The sequence below is a fragment of the Pinus tabuliformis genome, chromosome 1_1 (assembly GCF_031772625.1).
Source record: "Pinus tabuliformis cultivar Carrire ecotype Pingquan chromosome 1_1, CPIR1, whole genome shotgun sequence".
Classification (NCBI taxonomy): domain Eukaryota; kingdom Viridiplantae; phylum Streptophyta; class Pinopsida; order Pinales; family Pinaceae; genus Pinus; species Pinus tabuliformis.
The window spans coordinates 132,499,204-132,523,280 of NC_142297.1; positions in this window are offsets into that span (position 1 = coordinate 132,499,204).

Here is a 24,077-nt window from a genome sequence, read left to right on the forward strand (position 1 = left end):
TTAATAGAAAATTATGATTTTTCCCCAAGGAAAAAAAATAATACATGAAAATTACATTTACCAAGTCTATATGCTTATAAACTCTGAATTTAAAAATAAAATTAAAATTAAAAGAGAGAGAGAGAGAGAGAGAGAGAGAGAGAGAGAGAGAGAGAGAGAGAGATAAAGGTTAAACATAAAGAAAGAAATACGCATGGAAAATACATATTTACCAAGTCCAGATGGTTATAAACATAGATAAACTAGCAATTGCACTAAGAGGTGCAAAGGAACGCCAAAAGCAGGAGCCTAGAATGTGGAAGGAAACTATCTCCTTGTGCTACATGTCATGATACATCATCAATGTCACCGTATAGGGTACATCATCAATGTCACCTTTCATTTGGAGAGGACATTTGACCATTAAGTGCCATGTTTTATTGCATCCATTACATCTGAAAGGAATTCCCCAATAGTCCAACTATTTCCTGATCTAAAAAGAGCCTCGGAATAGATCAATAGCTTGTGGAAGCCTGCCTGCTAGATCCACATCTACCAGGACCCATGTTTCCCTTTTATCCAACGTTCTAGTGCATCCTTCATATGAAAAGTAAACTTTACCTATCCTGCAGGCAATCGCCGAAATAGCCTTCTTAGACCATAGTTCCATAGGTAAACCAACGAACTTATTCCAAACAATTTTCTTTTGGGACATTCCATTACAAGATCAAAACTAACTTTCCATTTCTACAGTGTTACAAAACCACACCCCTTAACCAATGGCATTTCCATTATTTTATTGGCATCCTATTTTGGTAAGAAATGGAAGCCGAACAATCCATTAACCATAGCACTTATTTTGGTTTTATAACCGAGGGAAAACCAATTTTTCTGAGACCATTGTTTCATCTTGGCTCCATTATATGTTGCAAATTTCCATTAGCCCATCAGAACCCTGTTTTTCAATCTTACCACGTTTTCCCAAAAATCATCAATCCATAGTGTTAATTTTTGAATTTCTTCCTGCTCCTTAAAAGGCTTCCTGTTCCTGTTCCTTACTCTCTAGTTCTAGTTCAAGTTTTCATCTGAGGGGTATTCTTGGTCCTCTCATTCATTAGTCATATAGGGCCCTTTGTGGAGGACAGACTCTTCTATAATTATTGTTTTCCTATAATGATCGTCCAGTTCATTTTCCACGACGATAGTAACATCTATGAGCTCCTCCATGTTTGTGAGTTGGTCCAAATAGCTCTGTGACACTTCCATATTTTAAGGTGACCTAACATCGCCACCCACCTCCCAGCTTGAGATAAAGCCACCAATCAGAATGATGAATTAAAACTCCTTTATTGCAATTGGATATCGTTGCAAGGGTTCCCCCAACAACGCTCAATAAGGAAATTCCATCCATCTTTGTCGACTGAACATTTGAATATGATATATGGCTCCCATCTCACCCAACCTTAGTAATTAGGAAAATCTCACTCAAAAAAATATTCCCCCCCCGAATATGACTACGTAACCATTCAAAGAACCACTTCAAAGGGGTCCATTGTAGCCATCTAGATGGATTTTGATGTATCACTTCCCGACATCAAAAAGCACTACCAAAGAACTGACAAAACTATCAATGTCACCCTGTGATTGGATAGTTGGATTCTAATAGTGCATTAAGGCAGATCCTCAATAGTGGTCCCCACCTTATTATTATAGAGTCAGATACATTCGAATTATGTGCAAATCCACAAGACTGATCCAAATCTCCTTTTTTCTTCTGCTTGCATAATTTTATGATCCCCTGATGTAATTACTTTATTGCATTATCAGCATTCACTATTATTATAAGAGTTTCAATTACAAAATAACATTTTGAATCGTCATACAGGTCTCAAAGTGGCATGAACGATGTTAAACCTCAGCAAGTATTTTTAACTCTCCAATGGGTTCAAGAAAATCTCTCACCACCTGTAATGTTGTGCATCTCAAAGTCTCTGGATCATGCAATACCTTGGCATCTGGAGAATTATTCTCACCTCATCTCAGATCGGCATGACGTATGTATGGTTCTAATTGTAACATAAATAAAATTTGATCTCCTGCATAATATATAAATTAAATTGATAGACAGGTGAATTGAATTTAAGAAGTTACCTTGAGATTCCAATTTCCTAGTTATAAACCAATAGACTTGCAGGGAATGAATCCTACTCTCAGCCCTTCTTTATAAACCTCTGATATATGTGAAGATAACATAGGATTTTCCCTCATTGTGTGTGCACCACACATCCACATAGTCATAACACACATGACCAAAACCATAATGCACATGATCAATGCCATTGTTCACTCATTTCACCGATAGCACAAGGAGGAAAAAGAGGAATTATTGCATTACTTTTACTAATTACCACATGTAATTGTTGTGTCTTGTCATATAAGTATCATTTTGTATCAAAAGAATGGGAAAAGAAAAGGAAATTTAGGCTTCCTGCATTATGACTACCAATCACTTAGACGTTTGTTATTTCTTCTGATAGGTATATGTGTGTATCATAGAGTCAAAGTAGGCTCTATCATGAATGAAAAGAGTTACCAAGGTGGCATGAAAACTAATTTTTCATATATTTTCACATGGAATACATAGGGTCAATCCAATCAACAATAGCCCAGCTAAATTGCGAATACTCGTTCCAATCACAAAGTGCTATAGAATCTACTATATCTAAGGGCATCGATGAGTGCTCCCTTTGGAAAGATTAGCACTTCCGATTACCACACTTGTAAGTCACAAAATCTTCCAGTTGCGGCTATTAACGATCAGACCACGCGTGACCATGATCTTCACTTCAAATTTCTAATAAAAATCTTCACGAATGTCGATGTGTACAAGTGAAGGTATTCTCTTTGCATGGCCTATGGGCTCTTTGGGCCTTTTTTCATTCGAATTTTAGGTAAATTTTCAATACAAGTATTTTGGGGTGGCTTGAGACATCAATTATGGAGCACTCAAAATATGCATTGCAGATCTATTTATATTACGTTGTCCAGTGAAAATTCATTAGACTTTAAAGTGAGCCTGGATGAGAGAATATTGGGACCAGTTTACTTATCGAGTCCTTTAGAACTTTGAAATATTCAAAAGTCAGAAGGGATTGATTTTTCTATCCAGCGAACTTTGAAATATGTCAAGTGAGAGACTTCCACCCCACCATTATCATCATTGTCATAAACACTAACATCAAATCTTTTTTATATTTTAGAAAACAAAAATGCGATGAAAAGCTTCATTAGTGTTTAGAAAACAACCCTGCCAAGTAAGGCTTTTAAGCAGCCTCAATAGCCAGTAATTGATCAAAAAATGTTGGTTGAAAAATGCCATACACCTCACCACCAAGCAACTTGCTGGAACTTTCTTTGTTTCGTCATGGTATTCTTTCATATGAAGAGTAATATCCATAAGCTTCAATATTTTCCAAGGCTTCTCCGATCTCATTTTGTTAGCATAAAGACACTCCAAATTCACAAAAGTTGTCAAAAACTACTTAAACGTGACATATTTCCTGACTCTAGCCTAGATGTCTCGACCCTCTGTTTTCTCTGCAATGACCCTCCATTTCCTCCTCGACCCTTTGTTTTCTTTGCAACAACCCTCCATTTCCTCCTTTGCACATGCATCTATCATTGCCCACTGGAAGAATACTTGGATTTTGGTTGTAAATTAAAAGAGTTGTGAGTACTTGTTTGAAGGAGCCACTCTCATTTCAAGGTAAGGAATGTTCCACTATGAGCCAAAATATTTTCGGTGTTTACAGTAAGTTAGCTAATTCCATTGTTTAAGAGCAGGATTCATTCCCTACAAGTCCATTGGTTTATAACTACAAAATTGGAACCTCAAGGTTACTTCTTAAATTCAATTCACTTCTCTATCAATTCAATTTTATATATTATACAAGAGATCAACTTTTATTTATGTTTTTATTAGCACCATAAATAAGTCGTGTCGAGATTAGGTGAGGTGAGAATAATTCCTCAAATGCCAAGGTATCTCGTGATCTTGAGACTTTGATATGTGAAACGTTAAAGATGGTGAGATATTTTCCTAAACCCTTTGGAGAGTTAGAAAGAGTTGCCAAGGTTTTACATCATTCATTACACTTGGAGACTTGTATGACCATTCAAAATGTTATTTTTTTAAACCCTTATAATAATAGTGAATGTTGATAATGCAACAAGGTAATTGCATCAAGGGATCATAAAATTGCACATGTAGAAGCAAAAAGGAGATTTGGATCAGTCTTGTGGATTTTCACATAATTCGAATGTATCTGACTCTATAATCGTAAGGTGGGGACCACTATCAAGGATATACTTTCATGCACTATCAGAATCCAACTATACAATTGTAGGGTGATAGTGACAGTTTTTGTCAGTTCTTGGGTAGTACTTTTTGACGTCGGGAAGTGATACATCAAAATCTAGCTGGATGACTCACAATGAACGCCTTTGGAGTGGTTCTTTGAATGGTTATGTAGTCATATTTGGGGGAAAATATTTTTCTAAGTGGTTTTTTCCTAATTACTAAGGATGGGTGATATGGGCGCCAGATATCATATTCAAATGTTTGATCAACAAAGATGGCTAGAATTTCCTTATTGAGCGTTGTTGGAGGAACCCTTGCAATGATATCCAATTGCAATAAAGGAGTTTTAATCCATCATTCTAATTGGTGGCTTTATCTCAAGCTGGGAGTTGGGTGGTGGTGTCAAGTCACCTTCAAATATGGAAGGGTTACATAGCTATTTGGAGGAGCTCATAGATTTTACTATCGCCACAGAAAATGAATTGGTTGATCGTTCTAGAAAAGAAAAAATTATAGAAGAGTCGGTCCTCCACAAAGGGACCTATATGAATAATGAAACAGAGGACCAAGAATACCCCTCAAATTAAAACTTGAACCAGAACCAAAGAGTAAGGAACAGGAACAGGAAACATGCTAAGGTGCAGGAAGAAATTCAAAAATTAAAACTGGGGATTGACACTTTTTTAGAAAACTTGGTAAGATTGAAATATAAGGTTTTTCTGGGCCAATGTGAATTTTCAACATATAATGGAGCCGATATGAAACAATGACCTCAACAAAAGTGGTTTTCCCTCCTTGGTTATAGACCCAAAATAAGCACTCTAGTGAATGGTTGGTTCAACTTCCATTTCTTACTAGAAGAGGACGCCAATAAAATAATGGAAATGTCATGGGTTAAGGGGAGTGGTTTTTTAATACTGCTGAAATGGAAAGTCGGGTTTGATCCTATAATGGAATGTCCCAAAAGAAAATTTGTTTGGGCTAAGTTCCCTGGTTTACCTATGGAACTATGGTCTAAGAAGGTTATTTTGGTGATTGCCTGCATGATAGGTAAAGTTTACTTTGTGGATGAAGGATGCATTGGAATGTTGCATAAAAGGGAAACCTAGGTACTGGTAGATGTGGATCTATCAGGCAGGCTTCCACATGCTATTGATCTATTCCAGGGCTCTTTTTCGATCAGGCAATATGTGAATCTTGGGGAATTCCTTTCAGATGTAATGGATGCAATAAAACAGGGCACTTAATGGCCAACTTTCCTCTCCGAATAAAAGTTGACATTGATGATGTGCCCCATAAGGTGACATTGATGATGTACCGTGACATGTAGCACAAGGGGATAGCTTCCTTCCACATTCCTGGCCCCTGCTTTTGGCGTTCCTTTGCACATCTTGGTGCAATTGCTAGTATTTATCTTTTTCCATCATATATAATCAATTGTAAACTTTTATAACCATATATCCCTTAAAATCACACATACACACACATATATATAATTCCACACCCTTCAACCCCACATAAAATACCTAACTATGTATTAGTCAGTCAATAAAGGTAAAGGAAAAGAAATGATGAATGGAAATAATAAGTGAATGAATACTTTCCTCGTAGCAATAAGACTTAATCTTTCACCATGATTGTGATTTTAGATATTTATTTTTATCAAATTTATGTTTGAATGTTGGTGGGTGAACAAGTTTACACTATAATGACATACTTTATATATTTTTTAATATTAAATTTTAAAAAACTTTTCAATTTCAAGTTTATAAATATATTATATTTATATTTATAAATAGAGAATGTATTAGCGATGTCATAAATAAGTTAACTTAAAATATTATATTGAGAGGTGTATTATATGGTCTGGTATAAAGTATTGTATTGAGAGGTGTATTTTATAGTCTAGGATGAGGGAGATATATAATCTCTTCCAAACCTGCCATGAGTCTCTTTTAAAACAAAAATAAAAAATCAATATGCACTATAATAAAAAATAAAAATAGTCTAGTACAAAGTATTGTGTTGAGAGGTTTATTTTATAGTCTAGGATGAGGAGATATATAATCTCTTCAATTCTCAACTTTGACCTGACATGAGTCTCTTTTAAAATAAAAATAAAATTCTCTGAATAAAAAACCAATATTCACTATAATAAAAAATAAAAATGAATATATATGTTTGGTTAATTTTAATTAAAAACATTATAAAACATCAATAATCCCACCCTCACTATGCTCACTTGATTATTTGTTGATCTTATGTGGTAAAAATACTCCACTATCACTCTTAGCCATAAATAAAATATTCCAATGTTTATGTCAACTAACACAATTTTATTTGATTGGAAGTAAAAAAATCTTATATTTTCACTTTTGAGTGCGAAGATGATGAATAATTCTTATTGTTAGAACATTTCAAGTAGTCTCACTATTCTACATTTTGACCTTATATTTTTCAACAATTTTGTGTGAAATATAGCAATGATTTGTTCTATTGGAATTGCAAATTTAGGTTGTGTAGTTTTCCCAAGGTAATTTTCAAGGCTTTGAATTCATTTATGCATTCAAATATGCAATTTAAACAATGGAAAATTACCCATGGCATCTATATATATATATATAGAGAGAGAGAGAGAGAGAGAGAGAGAGAGTTGTGTGTGTGTGTGTTATGATCCTTGCGCCTTAAAAATGATCAGAAGGTAGTGATTATAGTTTGCTTTGAGGGGGAAACCTCCTTATACAATAAATAAAATGAATGAGACAATATTTTATGATCTAAGAATAGGTCTCCTTAGTGTGTGTGTGTGTGGGGGGGGGTGTGGGCGGCAAAGGATATAATTATAACATAATGGGACCATGAGGGTTTCTAGTCTACATAACAATATCTAGGGCTTAATAAAGGTTTTTTAGCTCGACATAGGGCCTATATGAGGCTTAACATGCCCCTCTGCTTTAAAGAAACCTTTTCCTCAACACTTGACTATATGTGGTTGTTTCTGCTATCAAAAACACTAGTAGGGGGAGATGAATCAATATTTCATGCTAAATCAAGTTTTACCCAGTTTATACTTTTCTTTGCAATTTAACTGAATCATCATTTAACTAGTAGCACATTATGACAATAGATCTATTCATAAGCAGATAATACATGTAGACAATGAGCATCATAAATGCAAGTGAAACATAATAGAAAAATACATCAAAAATTAAAAATCATCATCATCATAGAGACATAAGGTATTAGGTGAAAAACCCAACTAGGAAAAACCACCCTTGTTGGTATCTTCATCTTCTTTTATTAATATTCAAAAAATCATCTTTTATGTATTTCATTGGTGCAAACTTATACTAGTGTGTAGGCTCCACCCTTCTAGAGGCTACCACCTCCTATTGTTTCTCCAACTACAACTGGAAGGGAGCCACCACTCCCTAATCTAGCTCTCTGACCACCACCAAAAGGAAGCTATCACTCCCTTATTGAAGGCTCCAACCCTCAAACTTCTTGTGGACCTCGTTTCAAAATATATTACACTATATCTACCTACAACAAATTCAAAACATGTAGGTCATATTTCATCCAATTTTCAAACTAGACCCACCTATAACATTATGCTCGTCAATTTGAATACAAAAATCAAATCTTTTCTTCAATGACCAATCTTCTCACCAAGACAATAAAGTAACCAATAATTTGACTTCAATACCTTTGCCAAACAGTAATGGCAGTATACTCACATACAAGAACACAATATCACATGAACCTTTCTACAATACAATATATCAACAAATATTTAACCTTCCTTTCTCTATAGAGCAATCAACAAATCACAGCACGCTGAAGAATCTTGAAGAACAACAACAATATAATACATCTCTCACTTTTCAACTGACATGTAGAAGATATGATTCAACAATTGCACTAGAAAATAAAAGTATGTGTCTAACGAAGCCTTTCCTGCAACCACAATTTCTTACCTCAATCACTCAACTTATCTCACTGCTTCTCTGCCCAAACTGAATAACAAGATACCAAAGCCTCTCTACAATAAATCTTTGATCAACTATCTAATCTACTCAATTGAACATCAAACCCAACTCTTCCATATACATTAATATTGTCAAAAACGGGTAGCAAACATGCACTCAATGACTCTGACCAACAATATATCAAACTTTATTCTCTACTCACCCATGATTTCAAACCCTAGAAGCATACTCACAACAAAACCCTAATGGCATACTTTAATAGAACATCAATTCATCAACCCAATAGCAACATCATATACAGAGGTGTAGAAATAATACAATGACAATTATCCAGAACTCTTCAGCTACTAAAATTAACCAAGATATTTTACTTATGTGATGTTAGTAGAATTACATGTGAAAGAGTATTAAAAGCCGCATGTGCATACTTTAGAAAAGAGGAAACATAATGACAGCCATCAAATCAATGAACACAAGCACATTGATAATGGAGTTCACCCAGTGTGGGTTACGTCTCTGAGCCCGGTGTCAAGAGTGGGGAGGCCGCTTCATTAAAATGTTGCAATATGATGATGGTGTACATGGTATAATCTTTGTCATTACAAGGATAAATTCCCTTAACCAGAGTGGCATGTCTCTCCACAAGACACTTTCCTATAGGAAATCTCACTCATATGGGCCCTGCTTCAGCATGACAAGATAATAAATTCTCACATGACTTGGCATACAAGTATCCTTCAACATAATGGTAACAAGGATCTAAACAACAAAAACATCATCTCAGCAAATGGAAAGAAATAACATGGCATTATTCCATCATATACCTCCACTTCTGGGATGGCATGAAAATGAAAAGCTTAGATGGCGAAATGAACTACATCATTGACCTCATGGCGCAAAAAGTGTCAAACGACTATAAACTTGAACCCTTTCTGACACCACCAAATTCTGGACCCACGGGAATCTCAAACATTTCCCCGGAGATTACTTCTTGGAGATGGGCAAAAAATTTGTTTCTCAGAGGGAAATTCTAAGCACACCACTGCGCCCCCTGCGAAATTATGAGAAGAATGACTATAAATTCAACATCATTCTACCTCTATCAAAAATCAGCATCCAAGGGAATATTTTAGATTCTGCAAAGATTCCTCACTACTGTCTGCCTAAAATTATGTTGCTCAGATGAGGAAATGGACCACACCATCACACTCTCTACGAAATTCTAGTTCGTTTGAGTATAAAATTGACATGATTCTGTCACTCTGAAAAATTGCCCTCAAGGGAATCTTTCAGATTCCTCTAAGATTATGCATGAGAATATTATGTGGAATACTCGAGAGAATATTATCCTAGAATATTCTCCACCTCAAAATTTGTGCCCACTCCTAGGTTGGGTTCTGTCTACACTTGGTTCAGCTCTGCCCCTCACCTCCGTTGGCGAATGAAATGGTGATTTTATATATTTTTGTTTGGGCAAACCATTCAATGAGGAGCCCGTGGGCCATTGGTGGGCACTCAGATTAGCCTATGGCAGGCCCAAGTTCTAACCCCGTGGCTACCCTAAAATACTCTGGCAGTTAAAAGAATTTTTGGCACGTTATTTAATTTAGTCATTGGCGATTTGTTAGTTGGAGCAGTAGTGTAACATTTTTTTTTTTTTTTTTGCGGGTTGGTGCGTTTAACCATTGGCAGTTATTTGGGTTACATTTTTGGAGTGTCATTGGTAATGGTTTTGGGATGTGGGGTTGACGTGGCCGACGCGGGTTCAAGTCCTGTTGGCCCCGATTTAATGGGTTGTGTTTAGTGTGACGAGGTGGCGGGGTTTGACTGTCTGCCACCCATATATGTATTAATATGTTTTTTAAAATGTCGATGGGAAGGGGTGGCGGGGGTTAGCAACCCGCCACCCCATTTTTTTTATATTTTTTTGTTTTATATAACCCACTAGCCAAAACATTTCGACCGGTTTTTAAGGGTTACTCGCAAAATTAATTAGGTGACAAATTCACCCTTTCTAACCACCAAATTCCACCCCTTTGCCAAATTATTGCCTCGTTAGTGACTACCACTTACCCTAGTTTGACCATAACTTTGGCCGGTTATGTCTTGAGCATACAAACTCAGAATTGAGTATCTTTTGCATCGTTGTAATCAGGATGATGAGAACAACAATCTAGTCCTAGTTTCACGTCAATCTGACAAATTTTATTTTTGAGATATTCTGAGCCACTTCTAAATTTTGAGCGTTTCTAAAGCCACCTATATCATTCCTCCCCACTAAGGCATTTTTGGTCCTCCAAAAGAATGAACATAATCTGCAACTGATGTGCTACATTGTCTGCACCCAAAGTGTCCTGATAGGTCATGCTTCCTTCTCCTTCACCCTTGTTCTTCGGAGCCATAAGTGATGAGCTGACATGTGCATCCTCTACAAACCTATAGTACAATCTTTTCAAACTACCAATCATGACCCAAGCATCCCCATACTTTCCAAGAGTTTACAAGATACATTCTTTGTTCAAGTTTACATCATAATAGAAATAAATACCCCAGCTATCAATAAAAGACCAAAACATCATCGTTGATTTAATAAGCAATAGAAAAGACATCATCACTTTTACAATTATGTTGAAACATATGATTTAAAAATGCGGCCATGACAAGCTACCATATTTAGTAAAACCATCTCTTACTCAACAAAGTGAACCACCAAGAATGTGGTGTATTCGCTTGTTGAACATCTCCACCAACTGGTTTCTTTAATGTTGCTTTATGGGAAATGAGACGTTGCTCTAGATGGAGCCTCCAACATGTGACTCTTTGATGTCCACCTTTTTTGCCATGATTATAAGAAGTATTCTTCCTCCAAATCTTCTTATCCTTCTTATTTCCCTTATGTGGATAAGGCCTTTCACGCCTCATCCTCTCTCTTGCTTCCATTCTCTTCCAACACTCAGCAACCACATGGTTATGCAAACCAAAAAAGCTATATGGTTTTTGATGCCACGATTTTTTCTCATCATTAACAATATGCTTGTAATCAAAATGAAATCTAGAATACTGAGACTATTGATACCTCTCTTGGTTGTCTCTGGCATATTCCTGGCAATGAGAGCTTGACTTAGTTCTGTCATGGGAGGATTGTGATGTGTTCCAATCATCCTCTTTCCTTGATGGTTTCGAAAATGTCTTGGAAGCTTTTGATACCTTTGAGCACACTCCTTCAGTGTATCCCAAACCTACAAATGCAGGTTTTTGTACAACCTCCAATGGTTGAGTCATTCCTTGGCCATTCACACAAATTCCTCCTCCTTTATACCCCATCTTAGTAAGGAGTCTCATGTCAATTCTTGAAATGGGTACCTCCATCTTTCCAACAAAAATAACATCATGTGAAAATGAAATTGAAGAATGATCAACATTCTTTACCTCAATTGTCGATTCTGAAGCACGTGATGATGGCTTCGCTAATCCTTCATTGCGCTTCAATTTTTCCAAGGCCTCTTTTGTGGCTTGTAACTGAAGTTGCAGTCTCTGCTTCGCCTATTTTTCTTCTTGTAGAAGTCTCCTCAACTCAATGTTCTATGCTTGAAGACTTTGATTTATTTCCTCATTTGAATGATGAGAAGATGAAGAATAAGAAGAATGTTCACTCGGGGGGTAAATGGAGCATCATCCTCTACTCTTTCTTTCTCCCATTCCTCTCTTTCCATCTTCTCCTCATAACTTTCATACATCATGTCCACCATGCATTCCATCCTGAGGAGGTCCATGTAGAGATCTCTGTTGTTCTCCATTTCCCTTCTTGTTGGACGTTCAATCATCACAATCGCAATTTTCATCAGTGAGAAGACCGCTTTGATACCAAACTTGACCTGGATCTCTTCAACTACCCAAATTAACCAAGATATTTTACTTTTGTGACGTCAGCATAATTTCATGTGAAAGAGTATGAAATCTCACAAGTGAAAATTGTAGAAAATAGGAAACATAATGATAGCCATCAAACCAAAGAACATAAGGACATTGATAATGGATTTCACCAGTGTGGGTTATGTCTTCAGGCCCAATGTCAAGAGTGGGGAGGATGCTTCATTAAAATGTTGCAATATTATGATGATGTACATGGTATAATATTTGTCATACAAGGATAAATTCCCTCAACCAGAGTGGCATGTCTCTCGACGAGACGCTTTCCTATAGGAAATCTCATTGAAATGGGCCCTCCTTTAGCATGACAAGATAATAAATTCTCACGTGACATGGCATACAAGTATCCTTCAACACAATGGTAATAAGGATCTCAACAACAAAAAAATCATCTCAGTAAATGGAAAGAAATAACATGGCATCACTGCATCATATACCTCCACTTCCAAGGATGACCTAAAAATGTAAAGCTTAATTGATGAAATGGACTACATCGTTGACCTCATGGCGTGAAAACGTGTAAAACGACTATAAACTTAGCCCCTTTCTAACACCGTCAAAATCTGGACCCATGGGAATCTCAAAGATTCCCCTAAATATTCCTTCCGAGATATGGGTGAAAAATCCGTTGATTGGAGGGAAATTCTGAGCACACCATTACGCTCCCTGTGAAATTTTGAGAAGAATGACTATAAAGTTGGCATCATTCTGTCTCTGTCAAAAATCATCCTCTAAGGGAATCTTTTAGATTCCTCAAGATTTTGTGGAGATTCCTCACTGATGCTTCCCTGAAATTATGCTGCTCAAATGAGGGAATGGACCACACCATCATGTTCCTTGTGAAATTTTGGTTCCTTTGAGTATAAAGTTGACATTATTCCAAAATGGGAATGTGACAATGTCATGAAAGAGGTATACCCATTTTTGTTTTATATATAGATTAAGTTCTACGAATAGTAGAACACCGAGGATGGTGTTCATTTAATGGGAAGGAGATTGTAGTATCCCTTTTTTAATCACCATGTTTTGTAAATATAATTAAGGATGATAACATTGGTAGGCCATCTTGGATATCATGCCAAAACTGTTGATGTAAAGATCCTATTAAAGTTCATTGTAATTTGTTAAATCTGAAGAAGAGTGATAAGCCTATACAGGTTTTAATGTTTGAAGGATAGGTTTATTAAGGAATCCTATAAGGGGGATTGGGAAGTTTCTTATATCTCCTAAAAGTAGTGTTTTTTATCCTTTATTTTCTAGTTTAACCCACTAACTTCCAAGAAATTATGAGAGAGTTGGGGAGGAGGTATCAAACTGCCCCAAGCATGGGATGCATACCATGCATCCATCCCTAGTTGAATCTGTAACCCAAGGAGGTAACTTAGGCCTCTCATACATGAGGTGGAATTGGTAAGAATGGATAATTCCATTGGAATAAATGGGAGATCGAGCAATTGGGGAGAATGTGAGTGATTGTGGACATGAATTCCTATGAACGCATCGAGTGGTAGCAACTTATGAATCCATCATGAGTAGGTGACTAGTAAGCTTGTGTTTGGAAGTTGGAATGCAAATTCCATGCTTGAATCATGATTATCTAAGGAAACTAGTGAGGAGACCCTCAAACTAAGTTAGGTAGACTGAAAGTAATTCGACTAGTTAGTTGTTTTGTGCATGAGAAGAACTAAAGAGAGGGAGTATCACCAAGAGATTGTAGGAAGTGGTAAGGGGGTCTCTTTCTATGTTGTGTGAGCCCTAGTGGTTATAATTGGTTGTGTGAGTAACCTAGACTCAATGCTTGAGAGAAAACACTATTGTTTCCTACAAGTGAAGGAGAATGGCCTTTATACTCTATACCTTAAATTGAACTTTGTTGAAATTTTTTTAGCGAAGAATCCTTCAAACATTGGATCTATTTTAGGGATGGTTAGTTTAAGAAACTTGCAATGTAGTTGTTCCTAAGGTTGGGAGAGTGGTTGTCCCCTCTTCAACATCCAACACATTTAAGTAAAACAGATAAGTGTATTTCTTCCTTGTAAATTTCATGCAAATATTGTTAAATGCTTCATGTTTATATATTATGTTGGATTCATTATGTAAGCTTGCAATGACAAGATGAAAGTTGTTGTAGCATCTTATTAAATATGTATGAGAAGTGAGATGAGTATAACATTCAATCTACTTGAATATTGATATGCATTATTTTATCAATATGAATGTTGTTTGAAATTGAAGCCTTTCTCTTATGTTAGTTATGACCTTTGTATGATGTATGTTCATAAGGAAAGGTTAGCTTTGGTTGTAATGGATGTATACAAATATACACATATTTCATATTTTATGAAAGTTATCAAGCCAATTCACTCTATAGACCATGATAGTAGAGAGAAACCTATATGGAGGTAAGCTAGCATGTGTGCCTCCCTGTACTATAAGAAATTGAGATGAGGAGGCTTAGATCTACATAATTAAAGGTAGGGAATAGTTTTGGCTTTGGAAGGGGACGAAAAGCATGAAAATATCATAAGTAATTAGGCAGAAGATCCTTAGGTTTTATTTGAAATTTGGAGTTTTGGAAGCATCGACCCTATCCCTTGATCACATGGATCCTAACAGGAGGAGGGGATTATTAAAATACCAAGCCTTAGAAGAATCAAAAGAGAAGCCTTTGGTAGTTGTCCAGTATGGTGTGGCTTTGGAAGACGGATGACACTCGACAACGAACATCTTGTTAGTAAGGAATGTCAATAGAAAACCTCAAATATTGAAGTATTGCAGTATCAGGAAATTCTTGGAAGTGACATCATGATATTTTCATGAATAATGATGTGGCTATGCCACATGTTCAACATGTGTCACTCATATTTGGCCTTTTTGGTATGCCAGACTTATAAATACGAGTGACATGTGACACATGTCAGCAAGTGCCACATATCAAAGGACACATTAACATATTCCATATGTTAGGTGATGATTGGATGTTAGAGGATGATGTGGAAGTCTAAGTTGTCATATTGATGTATCAAGACTTTGTGAGGGATTGTGGTTGGGAAAAATATTTGAAATCCCAATATCTTCGTATACATGTCAATAGTGCCATGTGTCAATCATGTGAACTTTGGCCACATGGCATGCTATGATTGGACATTAGAGGTATGAGGTGGCATGTTGAGTAGGTCACCAGTATATTGGCAATAAGAACACTGGAATATTTAGGGATGTTCCCTTTTATAAAAATCTCAATATGGTGAGACTCTGATAGGACAACTGGATAGTGAATGTGGACTAGCATGGGAGCGACATGTGGCCAAGGACCACCACATGTCATCCACATGGATTGTAAAATGTTTATGTGGCCTAAATGGAGTATACTTTCAAATGGGCATAACTTTGTTCCCATATTTCATAATGAGATGAACTTTATATCATTATAAATATCTCTATGAGAAGAAGATGATGGTAGTATCATAAATATGATTTGAGATGATGAAGAAAAGAGGAAATTTGATAATGTCGTTGTCACAATAAACCTTGAAGTTCAAGTCTAATTATTCCCCACAACCATAATACGACATTAGGAGGTTGGGTGTGTTACAAGTATGGAGACTATTAAAATTCCAAAGAGTTTGTCAAGGCATAATAAAAGGCCTGGCCATTTTTTAGTGGATGTAGCCCATACTGGGTGAACCATATAAAATTTGTTTCCTATTTATTTACTATGATTTGTTTTTATGTGTCTAATATGTTTTAATTTCTATCTCTCTTTTTATAACACTAGTATAATAAATTTATTTTTGAGCTAGTCAATCTTGGGTCTCACTTTGATCATTTATATTGAGGGAATAAAAAATGAACCAAAGTCGTAGTGAACTGACTACAAGAAGAAGTCACTACATGAGAACAATAAATCTCAAGGGTTGAATCAAACATAAGTAAATGGTATGTGCAACAACAAAGGTGAAGAAAGACCCGTGAACATTGGTTAGTGAATGATAATGGATAGATTTCTAGGGAATTCATGTGGCCAGGACTGGTGATGATAAAGGTGGCCATGAATTTTTCTCATGACTCTAATCATGGTGGTCATCGAGGGTAAGTATTTTTGGGTATGGGATGAAGCATGCACTATATCCCAGTGGTAAATTTCAAAATACAGTGTGACATGGTATTCCATTAGTAAAGAGGACCAAGTTCTATGGAAATTAAATCACCACCTTCAATCTCAATAAAAAATGTGTGGACTAGACCAAGATTTGGCCATGGTAATTCCCTTGACCGTGTGGTTCTACATGGAAAGTGGGTGGGAGACTAACACAAAGTATACCATCTAAGCTTTGGATAGGAGAAGGAAAAAGTTATCAGTGTCATCAAATCATATAGATAAAATCATTTCATGGTAGTGCTTAGGGTTATGAAAGACAAGGAGAGATAATGGTGGGGGAGGAGTAGCAAGTTGTGGTCACACAAGTTACATGTCAAGCATGGAGTAAGGGAAATATGCCTAAACTAATAGTGATTCTCAAGGTCAATGTATGGAGACTAAAAGTTGCATTATAAGAGCAATGAGGAATGGTTTTCAAATGCGCCTTGAATCCCAAGTTTAGAGCCTAATGAAATATTGCTACTAAGAAACTAAGAGTTGAGAAAAGTGATTTAGTGGTTGTTGGGATGGATTTGTGTAAAATAAAATTCGAGTGATAGGCTAATGAGAGATCAAATGGATATAATAAGTGAAAATAAGGTTGTACGGTTAGGTTATGGTTTAGAGACAAGTGTAGTATATGACTGTTGAGTAGAGGTTAAGGAGTATGTGAAAATTATGGATAGGTACAAGCTCAAGATATATAGTAAGAAATTTCATGTAGCTGCATGTATGAGAGAATGTAGATTGATTTGATGGTGACAAGTTTTAGTGAAGGAGACAACATGCTATGGAGAATTACAACAGTGCTTGAACACCCTAGAGTGTTGGGTCTAAGTGGTCACTTCACAATTGATGTACTTTGAGTTATAAGGGGGCTTCCTTAGTGAGTCCGTGATTTTCCACTTAAACTAAAATAACTAATATCAAATCAAAGAATATTGATGTGGTCAAGTGTTTTCCTAATATAAACTAGTTGGATTCAACATGACCAATCCCCATATTCTTGGGCAATAGAGTCTCATGTAAAGGAAGTCCCTACACATGAAATGTTGGAGAACATGACATGAATAGTCAAATGATAGATCTTGTATGTAAATCAATCAAACATTCCAATAATATTGTAGATTTTCCTATAGATGCATAAGCTCATGTAATCTATTAAAACAAGAGACAAGAATCTACTTCTACTTTCAACCAACGGAAGCCAATAGATCGATGAAAACAATATGAACAAGAAGAAGACAAAATCAATGGCACATAACACAATAAGTTTTTATGGGGAAATCTATTGCTCAAAACCTCACCTATATGTATTTCATTAATCAGAAATATGGGTGAAGATACAAAGCTTATTCTGACAAGAATAATTCTGCACAAGTATGCTCAACTCTCTACTTGACAAGCCCACTCTTAGCCAACACTTAGCCAATTTCCACTGCCTGCCAAACCCCTATTTCCTTGCACAATTCCTAGGCTGAATATACCATATTAATGGGAATCTAGTGCTTCCAAAACTACGCAATCCAATCTAGGTCCTCTTCTTGATTGCATGCATGATCTATACAACTCAGTAAATCATACAACTGACAGTACAGTATCCCCTCACTCTAGTCTCCACTGGGTCTTTTTCAGAACCAACATGCATGAGTTTACGATGAGAGAATATTCATTTATCTGGAGTAGCACTCGTAGATTCACAAGTGCACTAACTGACTGTTAAACCTCTACTAGTTCAACAAACAGTTAGAACTAGTTTAACTGTCTATAACTCGGTAAACTGAGTTATCTTATTATAACTCAATCTAAACTCATATTGAACCCATAAAATTTAGGGAGAACATATACATGACTTCCAAAAGACTTCCAACTCGAAATTCCTAAGCTATTTAAGTTAATTAAACTTAATTAACTATTTACAAGTTGTTATGATAATAGAATTCGATTTTAATTCACAGTTTAATTCAAGGACAAATTAAGTTGGAATTTGTTGTTTCCATTTCTCAACACTCCCTCTCAACAAAAAATGGATTATCTACTACCCCGATACTGCTCTATGAAACTTGAATTTACATCTTGACAATGCCTTTGTCAAAATGTCAACATCTTGCTCCTTCGTGGGAATGTATTGTAACAACATGATCTGCTTCAATACACAATCTTGTAGATGATGATATCGGATATCAATGTGCTTGGACCTATCATGAAAAACTATATTTTCAAACAGTTTGATTCAACTTTGATTATAGTAGTAAATCATTGTTGGATATTCCTCATCCAGATGGCCTCACATGTTTCCTAACTTGCAGCCAAGTACTCTTCCTCTGTCGAATTGAGTGCAACCAATCTTTGTTTCCTGTTGTACCAAGAAATTGTCACTGACCCAATATTGAAATCCCTCGTGATGTGCTTTTCCAATTGGGTGGACCCCCTGCCCAATCTACATTTGTGAAGCCTTGAAGACCCAATCCCTTTGTCCATTTGTACCATAATCCATACTAAGTAGTGCCTCTGAGGTATCTTAATACATGCTTTGTCGCCTTCTAATATAGCTTGGTAGGCCTAACCATCACTTGACTCAACTAGTTAACTACATAGCATAAATATGGTCGTGTGTTCACCAAGTACATGAGTGAACCCACAAGCTACCGGTAAACAGTAGCTTCCACTTCATCTCCCGAAGTAGCGTCCTCCTTCCTCCAGTTACCAGCTATAGGAGTCTCCATAGGCTTGTAACTCTCCATGTGGAACCTCCTAAATATCTTGTTGGCATACTTTCCTTAAGACACAAATAGCTCCCCATCACCCTTTCATACTTCCATGCCTAGAAAGTAATTCATGAGCCCCAATTCCTTCATCTCAAACTCTCTTGGAAGGTCCTCCTTGCAAGATTTGATCAGTTGATCATCACCTGTCAGTATGATATCATCAACATAAAGTACAATGATCAAAAATTTATCTTCCACCGTTATGTGGTACAGGTTTGCATCCGCTTCACTCTTTGTGAAGCCCAACCCAGTGAAGTAGCTATCTATCTTGGTGTACCAAGAACAAGCTGCTTGCTTCAGCCCATACAATGCTCTCTTAATCCGGCACACATGCAACTCACGGTCGAATGTTTCAAAACCTTCAGGTTGCTCTATGTATGCCTCTTCCTCAATCGTGCTATTAAGGAAGGTTGTCTTTACATCCATCTGATGTATCTTCCAACCCATTTGCGCTAATAGTTCCAATATAGATCTAATCGATGAGTACCTTGCAACAGGAGAAAAGGTCTCATCATAGTCAATACCTTTTACCAGTGAAAAGCCACAGGCCACAAATCTATCCTTATGCTTCTCCACACTACCATCTGCAACTTTCTTTACATTGTAAATCCAACAGGAGCTCACCACGGACTTATCCTCCGGTCTCAGGACCACATCCCAAACATTGTTACGAACTATGGAGTCATACTCCTCCACCATGGCATCAACCCAAATCAGCTGCTGCACTACTTCCTCAAAGGAAGATGGCTCGGTCACAACACATCCGCACATAAGATCCATGTATCTAGTGTACCTATCAGATGACATCCTCTATTTGTGTTTTGATATGGGTGTTCCCACATTCTCTCTATCTTCCGATGAAAATATATCTGCCTCTCTAGTCTGCTTTATCCTATCTATGGAAGACCTTGCCTGAGTGGATTTCTCCACTCTCGTATCCTCTGCATGTGGCTGCGCCACATCAATCTTAGGCTCCTCAACCTTAGGAGCTAAAATCTCCACAACCGCATGTAGTTGAAGCTCCCTCCCAAGGGAAACTCACATGGCCTTCTCCTCATCAAATCTGACATCCTTGCGAACCACTGTCATCCTGTTAGTCGACAAGTACACCCAATAGTTATGAGGTGTATTAGTACCCCAAAAATATCCCCAATTCTGTTGTCTGCTCAAGCTTCTTCCATGTATCTTTGGTCACATGGAAATATATCGATGACCCAAAAATCCTAAAGTGACCAACATCTGGCCTCTTACCGGAATAAGCATCATCTGGTGTCTTCATCCCAAGTATCTTATGCAGGCTACGGTTCTAAAAATAAATCGATGTTTTGCATGCCTTAACCCACAAGTGTAGTGGGAGACCCTAATCATGCAACATCACCCTTGTTTCCCCTACTATGTTTTTGTTCTTCCTCTCAGCCACCCCATTTTGCTATGGGTTATGGGGTGTCTTCAAATCTCATTTAATCCTTTCCATTGCACAAAAGTTCTTAAACTCATTTGAGACATACTCACCATTGTTATCACTCCATAGAGCTTTAACATTCTTGCCCGACTCTTTCCCCACCAATGATTTAAACTCACAAAACTGTGTGAAGGTTTGATCCTTTTTCTACATGAAAAATATCCATCATTTTCGAGAAAATTCATCAACAAATATAAAATAATACTTTTTTTTGGCCATGGATGTTATCGAGAATGGTCCACACACATCTGAATGGACTCTCTCTAGAATAGCCTTTGCTCAACTATCTCTGTCATGAAAGGAAGACTTGGTGTATTTACCCAAAGTACACCCCTTGCAAGTATCAACTTACTCCAGTGTACCTTTGGGCAAACCGGTGGAGATATGTTGCATGATCTTCAAAGCCCCATGATGCAAGTGATCTAATCGCACATGCCACAACTCACCAACGTCTCAGCTCTACACCATCTTTGCTTTCATGCTCAAAGCAGCACAATCCTCTACCTCCAACTTATAGAGATTCTTCACCTAAATCCCTATCTTCTTTAGTTGACCCGTCGCTATGTGTCAAATGAATGCCTTTCCTTCAAGAAGATCACATCATAGCCTATATCTTCAAGCATGACAATGAATACCAAGTTCTTCTTTAGCCCAAACACATACATAACATTCTTTAAGGTGATTGGAGCCCCATGCTCCCTCTGAAAAGTAACCGTGCCCAATCTAGTAACAATATACCTCCCATCGTCACAAATCACGATATGCATCTGGAGATATTTCTCCTCCAAGTCACTGAATAACTCCTTGTCACCAATTATGTGGAATGAAGCTCCACTATCTAAGTACCATACACTTGCCATCAATGATGACACCATGCATGCAATGAGGGAAAATTCCAATTCGAATTGAGAGGCCAAAGCCTCACCTGCCGCTCCTCTTGAGGACTTTTTCTTAGACTTCTTGAGAAAACAATTTGTAGCAAAGTGTCGCATCTCATGACAATGAAAGCATTTCACTTTCGCCATATTTTTCTTCTTGCCTCCATGAAAAGAATTTGATTTGTAATGGGAAGTTTTCCCTTTACCTTTCTTCACCTTAATCACTGAGGCGCAATTCTCTTCATTATCAGGCCTTGATGAAGAGCCATCCCTGGTGTTCCTCCTAATCTCCTCCTACATCGAATCCGACCATTGACAGAATCTTGATAACTATGCCAACTCTTTGGGAGTCCCAAAAGAGCAAGACTCAACATATCATCCTCGTCAACCATGATTCTAACACTTCCAAGTTCATTATGACATTGAGTGAACTTGGTCAAGTATATTGGAATAGTCTCACCTTTCTCCATTTTGATTTTTCGCAAATTGTCCTTCAGTGCCAATTTCCTTTTGTCACTGTTGTTCTGATACAAGTTTGTCAATGCTTTCCACATAGCATATGGAGTTTCCTTTCCATAGAGACTCGAGATAGTGTGGTCTCAAACTCCCTCAAGGATTATTCATCTCGTCTTCGCCACACACTTCTTCCATTCGGCCAGATTTTTTGCATCCGATGTTGCTGGCTTAGGAATGTCTTGATCAACAAATTCCTTCAAGCCATTATCCTCTAGCACAACTTCCATTATATCCTTCCAGGCTATATAATTTGAGCTTCCTTCCAAGTCATACTCGAGCCACACATCGTAGAATGCCATCTGTTGATCCTAAAGTATGTATTGAAAATTCGAATTTCACCTATAACCCAAAACTCAAAACTTTGAAATATCCTCTAGTATACTATCTTCAGCTTCAACACCATGTATATTTTCCTGTAGATTTACAAGCTCATGTAATCTACTAAAACAAGAGACGAGAATCTACTTCTACGTTCAACTAGCGGAAGCCAATAGATCGATGAAAACAATATGAACAAGAAGAAGACAAAATCAATGGCACATAACACAATAATATTTTCTAGGGAAAGCCACTACTCAAAACCCTGGCTATCTGTATTGCATTAATCATAAATATGAGTGAAGATACAAAGCTTGTTCTCACAAGAACAGTTCCGCACAAGTATGCTCAACTCTCTACCTCACAAACCCACTCTTAGACAACACTTAGCCAATTTCCACTGCCTTCCAACCCCCTATTTCCTTGCACAATTCCTAGGATGAATAGACCATATTAATGGGAATCCAATGCTTCCAAAACTGCGCAATCCAATCTAGGTCCTCTTCCTGATTGCATGCATGATATATACAACTCAGTAAATCATACAACTGATAGTACAATGTCCCTACACTATAGTCTCAATTGTCTTTCTCGGAACTGGCATGCATGAGTTTTCGATGAGAGAAGCTTCAGTTATCTGGAGTAGCACTTGTGGATGCACCAGTGCACTAGATGACTTCTAATCCTCTACTAGTTCAACAAACAGTTAGAACTAGTTTAACTGTCTATAACTCAGTAAACTGAGTTATCTAATTACAACTCAATCTAAACTCATACCAAACCCCTAAAATTTAGGGGGAACATATACATGACTTCCAAAAGACTTCCAACTCGGAATTCCTAAGCTAATTAAGTTAATTAAACTAATTAACTATTTACAAGTTTCTATGAGAATGGAAATCGATTTTAATTCACAGTTTAATTCAAGGAAAAATTAAACTAGAATTCCTTGTTGTCATTTCTCAACAAATACTTGATGAAAATAATGGAAAATGGAGATTTCTTATACAAACTTAAAAAATCCATGATCCATGTAATAGAACAAGCAATTGTATTAATAACCAGCATAGATCCATCTTAAGAATGGATCTAACATGAGCCGAGAGGGATCAAATTTCTTCAGGTGCAAACTTATTTTAGAGCGCAAAACACAATGCGTAATTTTTCATTGTTTAAATTGTATTTTTGAATGATATATAGATTACATAACTTAAACTTGTAAGTCAAAAAAATATTTGTTGGCTTTCTACAAAAAAAAACATATACCTAAAAAAATATTAAACTGTAAAATATTGAGACCACTTCAAACATTTTAACCATAAAAACTTATTTTTTCCAATAGCTTTATATGATATATACATCATTTTTCAAAACAATATATAAAATATTTTGCATAACATGTGCATTGAGCGATTTAGCCACATTAAAATAGTTTTCTTATTATTAATATATTTTTAAGTATGCGTGAATATTAATTCATGTTAAAATATTTTATTCACAACCCACATTGGATATTTTATTATACACAACATTAAAATAATTTTGAAAAATATAAGGTTTAAACATCTTACTCACATTTTTTTGTACTTCAAATTACTTTACATGAAATTATATTAAGCCATATGGACAACTAATTAAACATGCATAGCATATTTCATTTTCTTTTTTATTATAGCGGACATTTATTTTCTATTTAGAGAATATTTTACTGTTATTTTATAAGACACGTGTCAACT